We start from the raw sequence: 14,309 nt of genomic DNA on the forward strand, positions 1-14,309 counted from the left end.
AGAAAAAAAACTAATCCTCGTGTTGTTGTAAGCCTGTATGCATGAGTAAATGATGACAGAATTATCATCATAAATTGAAATATCCCTTTAAACTGTATTTCCCCCCCTTAAACCTAAACTTATTTTCTTACGGCAAGTCATTTAGGTAATCAAGAAAATACTTTACCCGTTGTCTTTGTGAGTTAAACAAATACAGCTACGCTTCCAGGTCTGTCGACGTTGCTGTGGTTTTTCGACAGCTGTATTATGAAGGGTAGCGAATGAATGAATACATTGCAAAAAATCATTTCTTACTTGTTATTTCGAACTGTTTTCACTGTACAAATATCTAGAAAGTCTTAAAATAAGATGCATTTTTTGATGAGCAAAATGCCCTAAGAAAATAAGCCTAGCCTTTAGGGAGAAAAAAACTCAAAATTTAAGCGAATTTGGGCTTAAAACAAGCAAATAAATCTGCCAAAGGGGTAAGAAACAAATCTAGATATAAACACTTAATTCAAGAAAAATTGTCGTAGCCCATTGGCAGATTTGTTGGCTTGTTTAATGTACATGCATGTACAATATTTCAATTTGTCTTGTATTTATTAGCATTTTGTATTGCCCAACGCTGTCTATGTTGTTTAACTGTTGTCATTTTCTTATAAAAGCCTTTATAATTTATTAGTTTGGATGATTGCCATTCCCGAGAACCTCTTATATTGGAAATAAAAGAATCATCTAAGCATTATTTTGTTGACTGTCTCTTAGACATGTAGCCGTTTGATTGTGGTTCTATTTAATGGCTAGTCTATTCTTTTGGAATGGTCAAACGTCTATTAGATTTTCACTGACAGCCCAAATTAAGCCTTGTTTTAGCCTAGACACATATTCGCTGTCTATTAGAAATTATGTAGTCGTTGAATAGCCGCTTTTTTGATGACTAATGTATTCTTGGGCCGTGGTTAGACGTCTCTTGGATTTTACGCAAAACGACAAAAGAATCTATTTTTAACACATAGGTCAGGGGAGAGCGCGAACGCAGTCCCCCACTATCAGAAATTTTGCAGTCGAGATTCCCACATTTGGGGAATTCGCAAAGGGTCAGCACAACCGGAGTGCAATGGCTGAGCCTCGCCCTGGGTGAACCACCTTCATGATCATGGTGTCTCCCCTGCCAGGTAAGTATGAGCGACACCCTTTGAGGCCAGACGGCCGCATCTTCCTGTGACCGATCACATCAACGGCGCCCCCGAAGGCCGTCCGACTAACATTTCATTACTGTGTGTGACCAGGTGGAAAGCGCACGAAGCCACGTCTGAGACCAAACATTCTTCGAGATCTACCCTATTTTTATTCCGTTTCCAGCCCGGTTGAACCGTGTAGAGTGAAATATGTGAAACAATTTAAATCAAATGGATTTAAATTGCGCATTCAAATATATGGTTTCGTTATTACAAAGTAACTTTACGTGGAATAGAAACAAAGAAATGTACAGAGCAATCAAGAAACAACGAAAGCATAGCAATTTTAGAACGTGGATAAATAAAAACACAGGGCTCAATGACTTACCCGTTGTCGTTGTGAGTTAAACAAGTACAGCTATGCTTCCAGGTCTGTCGACGTTGCTGTGGATTTTCGACAGCTGTAGTATGAAGGGTAGTGAAAAAAGTTTTCAGGTGTTTTTAACATTCCAATCGGCCTCTTTCGCTTTTGTTGCACCTTCAGCTGTGTCGAGGATGTTTAATTCGTCCTCGGATCACCACCACAAACTTGTAAAGAAAATAATTAAATACATTACAAAAACATTTCTTTATCAGCGTGTTCATTTCCACGCAAGCTTTTCGTTAAACCAATAAAGCCAACGAAAACACAGCAATTTAAAGAAACACACGTATTAGAAAAAACACCGTCATTCACGCACAAAAGAAGCAAATTCTTTTATTGTATTTGACTTATTTTTCCCCGAGAAGGGGAGCGCACCATTCATGGAAACACTGCAATACCATGTTGATGCATGGAGTGGAAGGAGCAAGCTCCGCTTCCATTTCCGAAGGTCAAAAATCCATTTAACATATAGTCTCCGGATAGGAGACGTATCAGACATTAAACTGATAAGAACAGATACTACACTTGATCTTAGCCAAAAGGCCGAGAAGCGATACCGGAATAGACGCAGCCAAAGGGGGAGCCGGCGAAGGCGCTGGCTTTTGGGGTGGAGGCTAGCGGGCATTTAACTCTATACGTTACAGAGGTAGAACGTTGAGCTAGCAGATCAGAAGTTCATGTTTTCTAAACCCATGCAGAAAACACACACAAACTGTTGGGAAAAAGCAGTCATCGCTTAACCAAACAGAAACATGAAGTAAAGCTTCAGTTAATTTGCTTGCAGCTTGCAGATCCAATACGTCGATCGTAAAGGTAATGCCGATAGATCGCACATACCTTAACTGTGTATGCTGCTCCACGCCTCCACGAGCTTCGGGAAACAGAGCGCAAAATTGTCATTATGGTCTTGGATTAACTGTGAAACATGCTTTGCCTTTCTTCTCAAATGTGTTTTCATAAATCTTACGCTGTCCGCTGCAGCTCAGTCGTCTAACTTCTGAAATTTACCAGGATGCGCATTTTTTCCTTGATGCAGGAACTGATCCACGCTCATGAGAGAGAGAGAGAGAATTTAGAATTTTCAAAAAACCTTTATTACAAATTAAAACATTTTCATAACCTCAAATCAGAAAAAACAAAGGGGAAAAAAAAAATATATATATATATAGTAACGGAAATAACAAAAAATAAGCCAACATAGGAGCAAAGACGAAATCATCTTCAATAACCAGACACAGAGCTCCTCCATAATACCAAATCAATTCAAAAGAAAGAAGATCATTCATTGCTTTTAAGTATCTAAAACCAATAAGGATTCTAGATTTAACTTATTTTAAAAACTGCTAATATATCATGGCTTCCAGGTCTGTCAACGTTGCTGTGGTTTTTCGACAGCTGTAATATGAAGGGTAGAGTGAAAAAAAAATGTTTAAGTGTTTTGAACATCCCAATCTGTTCGTTTACTTAGTATTTTATTCATGTTTTCGAGTTAAAAAATAATTCTTAAATCAAGATACATTTACTTAATAAGCAAAGTGGCTTAGAATTTAAGTCTTGTTTACTGAAATAAATTCTAAAATGTAATAGGTTAAGGCTTAAAACAAGTAAAAATATCTGCCAGTGGGGTAAGAAAAATAAACCTAAATTGAGTTTATTATTGAATTAAGTTGAAACTAGAATTACGTTTATTTTTCTTACCCCGCTGGCAGATATTTTTTTACTTGTTTTAAATATAAACCTGTTGATTTTTATAATTTATTTCAATTATTACAAAGTATACGATCTGATTTTTTAATCGCGGTGTTTGTTTTATTCCTCGTTTCTTTTCCGTGCATTTGCTTTATTTATTTATTTTTGCTTGTTGCATTTAAATGCACGTTTGATTTGTTGCCACATTATTCTGTGTTAATGTATTTTTTAACATGTTTATAAACAAAAAGTGCGTTATTATAATTAATTATATGGCTGTGAATTCCCAGCAAACACAAAACGCTTTTATAACAATTTTCTATTACAATACATAATATCTTAAGCCACTTTGCTTACCAAGTAAATGTATCTCCATTTAAGAATTGTCAGATATTCACAAGAAAACAAGACAAAAACAGTAAGTAAGATATTCATTTACTTTTTTCTTTCAAACATGAATTTACAGACGGCTGGAAATTTTAAATAAAATAACTAGACATACCTATTCGGGTCTGCTCCCGTTTGCTGTGATGACGGGGACTTAGTCCAAAGCACATTTTGAGGAATACTTACACATTTTACTTCTTATTTCTTTGGAATTAATTATTATTTATTTTCAATTACAAAGTATGCGATCTGATTTTTTTAATCGCGGTGTTTGTTTTATTCCTCGTTTCTTTTCCATGCATTTGCTTTATTTATTTATTTTCTGCTTGTTGCATTTAAATGCACATTTGATTTGTTGCCACATTATTCTGTGTTAATGTATTTTTTAACATGTTTATCAACAAAAAGTGCGTTATTATAATTAATTATATAGCTGTGAAATATATACAAGAATTCCCAGCAAAAACAAAACGTTTTTATAACAATTTTCTATTACAATACATAATATCTTAAGCCACTTTGCTTACCAAGTAAATGTATCTCCATTTAAGAATTGTCAGATATTCACTAGAAAACAAGACAAAAACAGTAAGTAAGATATTCATTTACTTTTTTCTTTCAAACATGAATTTACAGACGGCTGGGAATTTTTAATAAAATAACTAGACATACCTATTCGGGTCTGCTCCCGTTTGCTGTGATGACGGGAGACTTAGTCCAAAGCACATTTTGAGGAATACTTACACATTTTACTTCTTATTTCTTTGAAATTAATTATTATTTATTTTCAATTACAAAGTATGAGATCTGATTTTTTTAATCGCGGTGTGTGTTTTATTCCTCGTTTCTTTAGCTCACACAACATTCTACCAAAAAACAGCAGATCATTTTCTACTAGATAACTCCATACACTATGGATTAAAAATGTCCCGACTGCGAACCTGATAAAACCCAGGTAAAAAGCAAATACAAATAAACCATTTTGATTTAGCAAAAGTTTACAAATAAATGCACTCCCTGCACACAACAAGCACGTCTAGTTACCATTCATATTTTGCGTGATTTAAGTTTCGTCGCATACATTTTGGAAGGCACACGATAAAAACAAAATAAGGCTTTTAATGTATGCAGACTTCATTCTCCGTTGAGGGCTTATCAATCATAATAAACGCTGTTAACTCTTCTCATTGAATGGTCTAAATCCAATGCTGGTAAAGAAATCAAATGTGCATTTCAACGCAACAAGCAAGCCGTAAAGCAATGGATGCAGGCAAACAAACGAGGAATAGCACATACACCACGATTAGATCATCGGGTCTCATACTTTGGAATTAATAAGAAATAATTATTCAGTCTAAAGAAATAAGAAGTAAAATGTCTAAGTATTTCTCCAAATGTGCAGACTCATTACAATAAACGGGAGCAGACACGAATAGTTATGTATGTCTCGTTATTTTATTTAAAATTGACAGCTGTCTAACATATGATATATTTTGATAATACGAAATGCTAAAAAAATAATATAACACCAATCGACAATATCTGTTATTGTTATTTTTACAAGTAAATTCATGTGTAGGAGAAAACAAAGCAGCTGTCAGTCCATACTATATTGAGTGGCCATCGTAGTGGTGCAACCTGAACGATGTTTTCCTTACTTCCGGTCAAAGGCGCCATTTTGTGAAATAGGCATATAGGTGACGCTGGAGCACGCGGCCATTGTCTCTGTTCAACAAAACAAGTGTATATATACACATACGCATATTTTTCCTCAATCAATCACCGAATACAAGGTGCAATTCGATGCCAACTGGCCCTTCTCTCTGGTTTCATGTTTGTAAGGAAAATTAAGGGGGAAATTACGATAGCATTTCAGCCAAACATTCATTCGTGCCACGCTGCTTTTCTTTGAACGAAAAAAAAAACCCTCTGCTCCCCCTACACAATTTCTTCTCCTGTTATTTTATGCTTAAAACAAGCAAATAAATCTGCCTACAGGGTAAGAAAAAATTCGTTAACTTTTCCCATAAACACTTAATTCAAGAAAAATTGTCCCACCCCACTGGCCATTTTTTATCCACAATACACATTCGATGTCTGCACGCACCATTGTCTTTGTTCAACGCAAACAATTCTGTTGCGTTTTTCTTTGAACGAAGTGCTCCGCCTAGATAATTTGACCCATATTCACATGGGTTTGTTTCTCGTTTTTTCTTTGAGAACAATCTATATAGCGCTTTCCACAATCGTTTTGGTGTTAGCTTTACGTAAAATAGAAACACAGAAAAGTACTGAGCGATGGAGAAACCACGAAGCGGAACATATTATGACCACGGATTTGCAAACAAACTGGCAACCACGCACAAAAGAAGCAAACTCTGGTTTTAAACTCACCTTATTTGTCCCCGGAAAGCGCCAGAGTCGATGCACGGAGTGGACGGAGCAAGCCTCGCTTCCATAGCCGAAGGTCAAAAATCCATTCAAACGTGTAGTCCCCGGTGTCCACTCGATTTTACCCAAAAAGCCGAGGAGCGATACCGCAATGGCATCCGGAGAAGGCGCTGGCTGTCGGGATGGAGGTTAGCGGGTCAGAGATCCGGCACTGAAGGTCTGCGTTCATTACTCACCGTGTGCATTTCACTCTATACTTGTAAAAAAACCATACAAATACATACAGAAACAGTTATCACTCATACAAAAAGAAACACGAAGGTAAAGCTTCAGTTAATTTGCTCGCTGAATGCTTTTTGCATGCACATACAAAACTGAACAAAACTGATATACTGAACAAAATAGGCCCCAAAATTGAGGAACACCAGTTGTTTAGTTAAACTGATTGAATAGCACTTTGCTTTCTATTTGTTAAATATGAAATGAGACAATAAATTACAAATTACATTTCAATGCCTGCAGCGTGTTCATGTCCACACCACAAATAAAACCGTGTGACCCTTTTTTTTGGTTTAAAGATTGAAAGTTTCGAACCTACGCAACACTCTAAAGACAAATGCTCCTAAATAGTACCAAATAAGGGTTCTTCAGCTTGTAACCATAGCAGAACCCGTTTTTTTGGTACTATATAGAACCTTTTTATACGGTTCTATAAAGAATCTTGCCTTGAAAAATGCTCACCTCAGTGGTGCTATAAAGAACGATTAATTTATCAGCTGTCAGGAGTGACATTTTTGTTATTTATCCACTTTCTAATGTATAGCACTTGATAAGGATTAACAGTTTAAAAACAGAAATGCAAGACATCAGAAAATACATTTATTTTTTACTTTCATAACATGAGAGGTGTCATACAATAACAAATATGTGCTTTAAAATCACATTCCTAAGTTAAAAATATACATAAAAATAGATATATGGATCATTACACAAATCACTACTCAAAGGAAATATGTTAAATAACTGCTTCAATATTAATTAACAATAACGTTTGGCCAAGGCAGTCCTTGTAAATAGACATATAAATAGACAAATAAAATCATGACATATATGCCATAGAGCCTGAGATAGAGAAAAATAATAAGGAATTCTGCTTTTACTACCATCTCAGAAATATTGCCAGAATTGGAGGTTTTGTCTCAAGACAGGACTTAGAGAAACTTGTTCATGCTTTCATCACCAGCAGGGCCGATTATTGCAATGGACAATGGTTTAAAAAAGTACTGTTACTTGTTTAAAAACCACTTCATGGCTACAGGCCGAAATACATGACAGATATGCTAATCGAATATGAAACCGATTACTCGGAGCAATAGGATCAGGTCATTTAGAAAAAACAGGGGTTCACTCAAAACAAGGTGCATCAGCATTTAGTTATTATCAGCTTTCAGAAGAGATCAGATGTGCTTCAACAGTAGACACTTTTAAATCTAGATTAAAAACACATCAGTTTAACTTTGCATTTACTGAATGATTTAAAACAGTACGAATAAAACAGTACAAAAGAATAAAACAGTATGAACCTTACCTGTTATAAAGGGAATGAAGCTTACGGTATGGTGCTTACCTGCAGAAATAAATAAAGTACAATAAGAACACACAGAACTTCAATTTTCAAAATTATTTTAACAATAAATGATGATTATTTTACTGGTTTACCTGTTTGCGATTACCACAGAATCCCGTCACCTGGCTGCGGTCTTCATTTGGTGAACGGTTCTTCACTCATAATTGACCTATACAAGAAATAGAGAAGAATAATAAGCAATTCTGCTTTTACATGTAGATGTGTGCCCCAAGAACACAGACACACCGGCTCCAAAAAGTTTAAAAAGTACACATTTCTGTTATTTTAATGTGGCAAATGTGTCAGCTTTAAAAGAAGCATACATTACCTTTTAAAGAGGATGCGCACTGCGTGAAATACCTTTACTCCCAGCATAAGCAAGCAATTTTCAAAATGCTTTTAAAAGTAATGGTGATTATCTTACTTGTTTAACTGTTTGTGATTACCATGGAATCATGTCACCATCATTTTTAAGCTTGTAAAGCAAATAATGAAACATTGACTTAGTAGGAAAAAATATTTTGGAAGTATCGTGATAAAGGATGAAGAAAATATTTTGCAAAGTGATGGTTAGCACACGGTTGATGGTACCTAATAAATTCCATCATATTTTTTTTATTCCTACTATGGAAGTCAATGGTGACTATCTGCTGTGGGTTTACCATCATTCCTCAAAATACCTTCTTTTGTGTTACTCAGAAAAAAAACTAATCCTCGTGTTGTTGTAAGCCTGTATGCATGAGTAAATGATGACAGAATTATCATCATAAATTGAAATATCCCTTTAAACTGTATTTCCCCCCCTTAAACCTAAACTTATTTTCTTACGGCAAGTCATTTAGGTAATCAAGAAAATACTTTACCCGTTGTCTTTGTGAGTTAAACAAATACAGCTACGCTTCCAGGTCTGTCGACGTTGCTGTGGTTTTTCGACAGCTGTATTATGAAGGGTAGCGAATGAATGAATACATTGCAAAAAATCATTTCTTACTTGTTATTTCGAACTGTTTTCACTGTACAAATATCTAGAAAGTCTTAAAATAAGATGCATTTTTTGATGAGCAAAATGCCCTAAGAAAATAAGCCTAGCCTTTAGGGAGAAAAAAACTCAAAATTTAAGCGAATTTGGGCTTAAAACAAGCAAATAAATCTGCCAAAGGGGTAAGAAACAAATCTAGATATAAACACTTAATTCAAGAAAAATTGTCGTAGCCCATTGGCAGATTTGTTGGCTTGTTTAATGTACATGCATGTACAATATTTCAATTTGTCTTGTATTTATTAGCATTTTGTATTGCCCAACGCTGTCTATGTTGTTTAACTGTTGTCATTTTCTTATAAAAGCCTTTATAATTTATTAGTTTGGATGATTGCCATTCCCGAGAACCTCTTATATTGGAAATAAAAGAATCATCTAAGCATTATTTTGTTGACTGTCTCTTAGACATGTAGCCGTTTGATTGTGGTTCTATTTAATGGCTAGTCTATTCTTTTGGAATGGTCAAACGTCTATTAGATTTTCACTGACAGCCCAAATTAAGCCTTGTTTTAGCCTAGACACATATTCGCTGTCTATTAGAAATTATGTAGTCGTTGAATAGCCGCTTTTTTGATGACTAATGTATTCTTGGGCCGTGGTTAGACGTCTCTTGGATTTTACGCAAAACGACAAAAGAATCTATTTTTAACACATAGGTCAGGGGAGAGCGCGAACGCAGTCCCCCACTATCAGAAATTTTGCAGTCGAGATTCCCACATTTGGGGAATTCGCAAAGGGTCAGCACAACCGGAGTGCAATGGCTGAGCCTCGCCCTGGGTGAACCACCTTCATGATCATGGTGTCTCCCCTGCCAGGTAAGTATGAGCGACACCCTTTGAGGCCAGACGGCCGCATCTTCCTGTGACCGATCACATCAACGGCGCCCCCGAAGGCCGTCCGACTAACATTTCATTACTGTGTGTGACCAGGTGGAAAGCGCACGAAGCCACGTCTGAGACCAAACATTCTTCGAGATCTACCCTATTTTTATTCCGTTTCCAGCCCGGTTGAACCGTGTAGAGTGAAATATGTGAAACAATTTAAATCAAATGGATTTAAATTGCGCATTCAAATATATGGTTTCGTTATTACAAAGTAACTTTACGTGGAATAGAAACAAAGAAATGTACAGAGCAATCAAGAAACAACGAAAGCATAGCAATTTTAGAACGTGGATAAATAAAAACACAGGGCTCAATGACTTACCCGTTGTCGTTGTGAGTTAAACAAGTACAGCTATGCTTCCAGGTCTGTCGACGTTGCTGTGGATTTTCGACAGCTGTAGTATGAAGGGTAGTGAAAAAAGTTTTCAGGTGTTTTTAACATTCCAATCGGCCTCTTTCGCTTTTGTTGCACCTTCAGCTGTGTCGAGGATGTTTAATTCGTCCTCGGATCACCACCACAAACTTGTAAAGAAAATAATTAAATACATTACAAAAACATTTCTTTATCAGCGTGTTCATTTCCACGCAAGCTTTTCGTTAAACCAATAAAGCCAACGAAAACACAGCAATTTAAAGAAACACACGTATTAGAAAAAACACCGTCATTCACGCACAAAAGAAGCAAATTCTTTTATTGTATTTGACTTATTTTTCCCCGAGAAGGGGAGCGCACCATTCATGGAAACACTGCAATACCATGTTGATGCATGGAGTGGAAGGAGCAAGCTCCGCTTCCATTTCCGAAGGTCAAAAATCCATTTAACATATAGTCTCCGGATAGGAGACGTATCAGACATTAAACTGATAAGAACAGATACTACACTTGATCTTAGCCAAAAGGCCGAGAAGCGATACCGGAATAGACGCAGCCAAAGGGGGAGCCGGCGAAGGCGCTGGCTTTTGGGGTGGAGGCTAGCGGGCATTTAACTCTATACGTTACAGAGGTAGAACGTTGAGCTAGCAGATCAGAAGTTCATGTTTTCTAAACCCATGCAGAAAACACACACAAACTGTTGGGAAAAAGCAGTCATCGCTTAACCAAACAGAAACATGAAGTAAAGCTTCAGTTAATTTGCTTGCAGCTTGCAGATCCAATACGTCGATCGTAAAGGTAATGCCGATAGATCGCACATACCTTAACTGTGTATGCTGCTCCACGCCTCCACGAGCTTCGGGAAACAGAGCGCAAAATTGTCATTATGGTCTTGGATTAACTGTGAAACATGCTTTGCCTTTCTTCTCAAATGTGTTTTCATAAATCTTACGCTGTCCGCTGCAGCTCAGTCGTCTAACTTCTGAAATTTACCAGGATGCGCATTTTTTCCTTGATGCAGGAACTGATCCACGCTCATGAGAGAGAGAGAGAGAATTTAGAATTTTCAAAAAACCTTTATTACAAATTAAAACATTTTCATAACCTCAAATCAGAAAAAACAAAGGGGAAAAAAAAATATATATATATATATAGTAACGGAAATAACAAAAAATAAGCCAACATAGGAGCAAAGACGAAATCATCTTCAATAACCAGACACAGAGCTCCTCCATAATACCAAATCAATTCAAAAGAAAGAAGATCATTCATTGCTTTTAAGTATCTAAAACCAATAAGGATTCTAGATTTAACTTATTTTAAAAACTGCTAATATATCATGGCTTCCAGGTCTGTCAACGTTGCTGTGGTTTTTCGACAGCTGTAATATGAAGGGTAGAGTGAAAAAAAATGTTTAAGTGTTTTGAACATCCCAATCTGTTCGTTTACTTAGTATTTTATTCATGTTTTCGAGTTAAAAAATAATTCTTAAATCAAGATACATTTACTTAATAAGCAAAGTGGCTTAGAATTTAAGTCTTGTTTACTGAAATAAATTCTAAAATGTAATAGGTTAAGGCTTAAAACAAGTAAAAATATCTGCCAGTGGGGTAAGAAAAATAAACCTAAATTGAGTTTATTATTGAATTAAGTTGAAACTAGAATTACGTTTATTTTTCTTACCCCGCTGGCAGATATTTTTTTACTTGTTTTAAATATAAACCTGTTGATTTTTATAATTTATTTCAATTATTACAAAGTATACGATCTGATTTTTTAATCGCGGTGTTTGTTTTATTCCTCGTTTCTTTTCCGTGCATTTGCTTTATTTATTTATTTTTGCTTGTTGCATTTAAATGCACGTTTGATTTGTTGCCACATTATTCTGTGTTAATGTATTTTTTAACATGTTTATAAACAAAAAGTGCGTTATTATAATTAATTATATGGCTGTGAATTCCCAGCAAACACAAAACGCTTTTATAACAATTTTCTATTACAATACATAATATCTTAAGCCACTTTGCTTACCAAGTAAATGTATCTCCATTTAAGAATTGTCAGATATTCACAAGAAAACAAGACAAAAACAGTAAGTAAGATATTCATTTACTTTTTTCTTTCAAACATGAATTTACAGACGGCTGGAAATTTTAAATAAAATAACTAGACATACCTATTCGGGTCTGCTCCCGTTTGCTGTGATGACGGGGACTTAGTCCAAAGCACATTTTGAGGAATACTTACACATTTTACTTCTTATTTCTTTGGAATTAATTATTATTTATTTTCAATTACAAAGTATGCGATCTGATTTTTTTAATCGCGGTGTTTGTTTTATTCCTCGTTTCTTTTCCATGCATTTGCTTTATTTATTTATTTTCTGCTTGTTGCATTTAAATGCACATTTGATTTGTTGCCACATTATTCTGTGTTAATGTATTTTTTAACATGTTTATCAACAAAAAGTGCGTTATTATAATTAATTATATAGCTGTGAAATATATACAAGAATTCCCAGCAAAAACAAAACGTTTTTATAACAATTTTCTATTACAATACATAATATCTTAAGCCACTTTGCTTACCAAGTAAATGTATCTCCATTTAAGAATTGTCAGATATTCACTAGAAAACAAGACAAAAACAGTAAGTAAGATATTCATTTACTTTTTTCTTTCAAACATGAATTTACAGACGGCTGGGAATTTTTAATAAAATAACTAGACATACCTATTCGGGTCTGCTCCCGTTTGCTGTGATGACGGGAGACTTAGTCCAAAGCACATTTTGAGGAATACTTACACATTTTACTTCTTATTTCTTTGAAATTAATTATTATTTATTTTCAATTACAAAGTATGAGATCTGATTTTTTTAATCGCGGTGTGTGTTTTATTCCTCGTTTCTTTAGCTCACACAACATTCTACCAAAAAACAGCAGATCATTTTCTACTAGATAACTCCATACACTATGGATTAAAAATGTCCCGACTGCGAACCTGATAAAACCCAGGTAAAAAGCAAATACAAATAAACCATTTTGATTTAGCAAAAGTTTACAAATAAATGCACTCCCTGCACACAACAAGCACGTCTAGTTACCATTCATATTTTGCGTGATTTAAGTTTCGTCGCATACATTTTGGAAGGCACACGATAAAAACAAAATAAGGCTTTTAATGTATGCAGACTTCATTCTCCGTTGAGGGCTTATCAATCATAATAAACGCTGTTAACTCTTCTCATTGAATGGTCTAAATCCAATGCTGGTAAAGAAATCAAATGTGCATTTCAACGCAACAAGCAAGCCGTAAAGCAATGGATGCAGGCAAACAAACGAGGAATAGCACATACACCACGATTAGATCATCGGGTCTCATACTTTGGAATTAATAAGAAATAATTATTCAGTCTAAAGAAAGAAGAAGTAAAATGTCTAAGTATTTCTCCAAATGTGCAGACTCATTACAATAAACGGGAGCAGACACGAATAGTTATGTATGTCTCGTTATTTTATTTAAAATTGACAGCTGTCTAACATATGATATATTTTGATAATACGAAATGCTAAAAAAATAATATAACACCAATCGACAATATCTGTTATTGTTATTTTTACAAGTAAATTCATGTGTAGGAGAAAACAAAGCAGCTGTCAGTCCATACTATATTGAGTGGCCATCGTAGTGGTGCAACCTGAACGATGTTTTCCTTACTTCCGGTCAAAGGCGCCATTTTGTGAAATAGGCATATAGGTGACGCTGGAGCACGCGGCCATTGTCTCTGTTCAACAAAACAAGTGTATATATACACATACGCATATTTTTCCTCAATCAATCACCGAATACAAGGTGCAATTCGATGCCAACTGGCCCTTCTCTCTGGTTTCATGTTTGTAAGGAAAATTAAGGGGGAAATTACGATAGCATTTCAGCCAAACATTCATTCGTGCCACGCTGCTTTTCTTTGAACGAAAAAAAAAACCCTCTGCTCCCCCTACACAATTTCTTCTCCTGTTATTTTATGCTTAAAACAAGCAAATAAATCTGCCTACAGGGTAAGAAAAAATTCGTTAACTTTTCCCATAAACACTTAATTCAAGAAAAATTGTCCCACCCCACTGGCCATTTTTTATCCACAATACACATTCGATGTCTGCACGCACCATTGTCTTTGTTCAACGCAAACAATTCTGTTGCGTTTTTCTTTCAACGAAGTGCTCCGCCTAGATAATTTGACCCATATTCACATGGGTTTGTTTCTCGTTTTTTCTTTGAGAACAATCTATATAGCGCTTTCCACAATCGTTTTGGTGTTAGCTTTACGTAAAAT

General features: G+C 35.4%; 4 non-coding genes across 4 annotated transcripts; all 4 read right to left on the minus strand.

The window, feature by feature from the left end:
* Positions 1-1,000: 1,000 nt before the first annotated feature.
* LOC141282565 (U1 spliceosomal RNA) lies at positions 1,001-1,165 on the minus strand. Its single transcript, XR_012337362.1, has one exon. It is a non-coding gene; the product is annotated as a U1 spliceosomal RNA (small nuclear RNA).
* Positions 1,166-1,948: 783 nt separating this feature from the next.
* Positions 1,949-2,139, minus strand: LOC141282606 (U2 spliceosomal RNA). Its single transcript, XR_012337405.1, has one exon. It is a non-coding gene; the product is annotated as a U2 spliceosomal RNA (small nuclear RNA).
* Positions 2,140-9,375: 7,236 nt separating this feature from the next.
* LOC141282566 (U1 spliceosomal RNA) lies at positions 9,376-9,540 on the minus strand. Its single transcript, XR_012337363.1, has one exon. It is a non-coding gene; the product is annotated as a U1 spliceosomal RNA (small nuclear RNA).
* Positions 9,541-10,323: 783 nt separating this feature from the next.
* Positions 10,324-10,514, minus strand: LOC141282607 (U2 spliceosomal RNA). The gene has a single exon (XR_012337406.1). It is a non-coding gene; the product is annotated as a U2 spliceosomal RNA (small nuclear RNA).
* Positions 10,515-14,309: the final 3,795 nt, after the last annotated feature.

This window comes from Paramisgurnus dabryanus, chromosome 9 (assembly GCF_030506205.2).
Source record: "Paramisgurnus dabryanus chromosome 9, PD_genome_1.1, whole genome shotgun sequence".
Taxonomy (NCBI): domain Eukaryota; kingdom Metazoa; phylum Chordata; class Actinopteri; order Cypriniformes; family Cobitidae; genus Paramisgurnus; species Paramisgurnus dabryanus.